The sequence below is a fragment of the Lissotriton vulgaris genome, chromosome 5 (assembly GCF_964263255.1).
Source record: "Lissotriton vulgaris chromosome 5, aLisVul1.2, whole genome shotgun sequence".
In the NCBI taxonomy this organism is placed as follows: Eukaryota; Metazoa; Chordata; class Amphibia; order Caudata; family Salamandridae; genus Lissotriton; species Lissotriton vulgaris.
In genome coordinates, this window is record NC_141693.1 from 22256691 (window position 1) to 22260668 (window position 3978).

Sequence of the window (3978 nt, forward strand, 5' to 3'; positions counted from 1 at the left end):
TCATCCACATCCTCTTTATCTTCCATCATGATACCTTTTTTCATTCTTCTATTCTTGCTGACTTAGTAAGCATGTTTTGGTTTTGCTTTATATTTTTCTCACTGTATTATGTTCCGTATCACTACTTGGAATGTTAGGGGTTTAAACAACCCAATTAAGAGGCAAGGAGTACTGTCTCATCTTGCTAGGCTTAAAACTGATGTGGCTTTTATTCAAGAGTTGCATCTCTCGGAAACTGAAGCTTTAAAAGTCAAACGTTGTTGGGAGGGGCATGTTTTCTTCTCTCCCACGGACAATAAGAAGGGTGGAGTTCTGATTCTGTTTCACAAATAGTTGAATGTTTCTGTAGTTTCTCAGGAATGTGATGATCAGGGTCGCTGGGTCCTTGTCAGATTGCTTATTAATAAGATACCGATTGTGTTTTTTAATATTTATGCTCCCACTGGCGTTGATAAACTGTTCTGGCCCTCTATTTCTGACAAGCTCTCTTCCCTCACTGAAGATTATATTATTTTTGGTGGAGATTGCAATCTGGTTTTTGACCCCATTCTAGATCGCCACTCCAAAGTTAAGTTCACACCCTCTAGAATGCACTCCCAGTTCACTAGATCCATTCAAACCAGGGCATTGGTGGACATCTGGAGATTGTGTAACCCTGATCTTCGAGAATATAGCTTCTACTCCCCTGCACACAATTCCCAATCACGCATTGACTACCTCTTTCTTAGCAAGTCCCTCTCCCAGCACGCTTTTCACTCAGATATAGGTTCTATTTTGATCTCCGATCACGCCCCGGTACTCGTAGATATTGACCTCCTTCCCTTTTCTCCACATTCCGGCAGGTGGAGGTTTAATAATTCCCTACTCCTTGACCCTACCTTTTGCACGGAATTCTCCAATTTTGCTTCTGAGTTCTTTACGCTCAATCACACATCTCACTCCTCTTATGTCATAGTTTGGGATTCTTTCAATGCAGCTTCTAGAGGCTTTATTATCAATTTTGTCTCGCGCAAGAAAAAGGCTAATGAAGCTAAATCTTCTTCTTTACTTACGAAAATCAAACAACTTGAACTCGCTTATCACTCTTCGAATTCTGAGTCCTCTCTTAAAGATCTAATTGAGGCCAAAATTTCTTTTAACAAGTTCACCACTAACGCTGCTCCCAACTTATTACTGAAATGTAATGCATGTTATTATGGGGGTCAAAACAAGATGGGGAAATTACTTGCTAATTATCCGAAAATTCGAAAAGAACGAACAAGAGTTGAATTGATTAAGACATCAACCGGAGATTCTTTATTTAAAGGTAATGATATCCTCAATGAATTTATGCTTTTTTATAAAGATCTATATACTCCAGAATGTGTGCCTTCTTCGGCCGACATCCTTTCCTACTTTCAATCTCTTTCTCCCCCTTCTTCAGCGCACGTGAATTTTGGATCTTTGGAAATCAACATTTCACTTTCTGAAATCTCTCACGCTATTTCTAAATTGAGACATGGTAAGGCTCCAGGCCCCGATGGGTTCACTATTGAATTTTATAGCCACTTTGCTCATTTTCTTTTACCAAAACTCTTACTTCTTTTTCAATCTTTTCTAGATTCTGGTCTATCAAGTGGTTCCTTTCAACAAGCTTTAATTTGCCTAATTCCTAAAGAAGATAAGGATCACTCTCTCTGTAAGAACTACCAACCCATCTCCCTAGTAAACACGGATTATAAGATTCTGGCTAAACTTCTGGCCCTTCGACTGGATCCCTTACTACCTGATTTGATTGGTCCTGAGCAATCTGGTTTCGTGAAAGGCCGTCTTTCCTCTGACAATTCCAGAGTTTTTTTCAACATCCTTAGTAAGGCTTCTTCTTTTAATCTTCCTCTTGCCGCTATTTCTCTGGATGCAGAGAAGGCCTTTGATAGGATTGGATGGGACTTTATGTTTCAGGCGCTTTCTTGGATTGGTATCCCTGCCAAATTTATCTCCCTCATTTCTCTACTCTATTCCAGCCCCCAAGCGTCGATTTTTGTTAATGGCGCTGTGTCTGACTATTTTCACCTTCACAGAGGGGTTCGGCAGGGATGCCCCCTCTCTCCTTTATTATTTGTATTGGCTTTAGAACCTTTTCTCACCAAAATCCGACAAGATAACTTAATTTCCGGTTTTCACTTTGGCTCTCAACAAGTCAAACTTTCAGTTTATGCTGATGACATTCTCTTCTACTGTTCGGATCCAGTCTCGTCTCTCCTCTCTTTCTTACAACAGATTTCCTCCTTCTCTGCCGTTTCAGGCTACCGTCTCAACGTGGATAATTGTGAAATTCTTCCTTTTGGATTCTTTATGTCAAAAACATCTTTTTGATATCTCAGGTTTCTCGTGGCAACCAATTAAAATTAAATACTTAGGTGTTTGGTTTGCTCCCCTTTTATCAGACACACTGAAGCTCAATTTTGATTACGTCTATAAAAAATTGGAATCTGCCATTACTCGTTGAAACCCGCTTTTCTTGTCTTGGTGGGGATGCCTTAGTTCGATCAAAATGATGCTCTTGCCTCTTTTATTATATACTATTTCCATGATTCCAATCCATATTCCCGATTGTTACTTTAAAAAGACGGATTCTCTTTTGCTAAAATTTCTATGGAAGGGTAAGCGATCCCGTATTGCTCTTGCTTCTTTACGGAAGGACAAATCCCACTACGGAGTTCGTTTCCCTGACTTCAAAGCTTATCATCGTGCTTTTTCTCTCAAACAATCGGCTCGTTGGCTCTCCACTGATCTTCCTTTCCATCCCCCTCTCTGGCTGATGATTGAATCTTCTTTTATTTGCCCCTTCGGATTTTGTGAACTCTTATCCTTTACTTCCCCTCTGACCAGTCTCCGTAACCCAATTATTTCCCACTCTCGCAAACTTCTCTCTCCATATTTATCTTCTTTCTATCCTTCTATTTCCTCGACACATGAACAGCCCATCTGGCATAATAAGCAACTTTTAATTCGTAATCGCACTTTCTTTTGGAAGTCTTGGCATTCCCGTGGTCTTCGTTGGACCTTTCAGCTTATTTCTCATAATCTCCTTCTATCTTTTTCGGATCTTAGGTCTCAATTCTCCTTGCCCCCTAATAAACACTCTCAATACGTCACGCTACGTCCTATTCTCCTTTCTTATCTCTCAACTCTTCCGGATTCCAATCCCATCCCTTCCGCTTGTCGCTCTATAGCTCTAGCACTGGACTCCTCTCCTTCTGCTTCTTCCCTGTACAATTCGGCTCAATTTTCTGCGGACAGATCTAAATCGAAAGTTGAATTAGCTTGGGAACGGGATTTCTCTCTGAATTGGTCCATTGCATTATGGGACAAAATCTGGTTCAAACTCCATAAGACCTCTAGAGCTGCCAACACCACCCAAACGTTATACTTTCTCTACAATCGCACCCTTTTCACTCCCTCAGTTTTATCCTCCTTCTCCACGGACACCCTTCCTACATGCTTGTCATGCCCCTGCCCAGCTGCAGATTTCAAGCACATGCTTTTCGAATGCCCTCCGATTCTTCAATTTTGGAATTCGGTTTGGTCACAAATCCAAAATGTTTTCCACCTTAGTATCCCTTTCTCCCCAGCACATCTTTTTAGGTTCCCTATCCTCTGCATTACCTCAATCACACAGACATCATCTCCTAATAGACCTTCTCATTGTCATTGCTTTCCATCATATTACGTCCAATTGGAAACTTGCCACCAATGTCTCCTTCCGTTCATGGTGGAATGCAGTTTGTTTTCATCACAGACTAGATACTAATTCTGTTTCCCCTGTCTCTCTAGCAATCAAACGAGACCTTCTTTGGCTCCCTTTAGTGAATTATCTATCCTCATCTACCCCTTCCTCCATCACCCATGATGTTCACTCTATTGAGGTACGCAAACCTCCTTAATTTCGTTCACTATTTTTCATTGCTTATCTACTTGAAGAATGTAATGCTTACT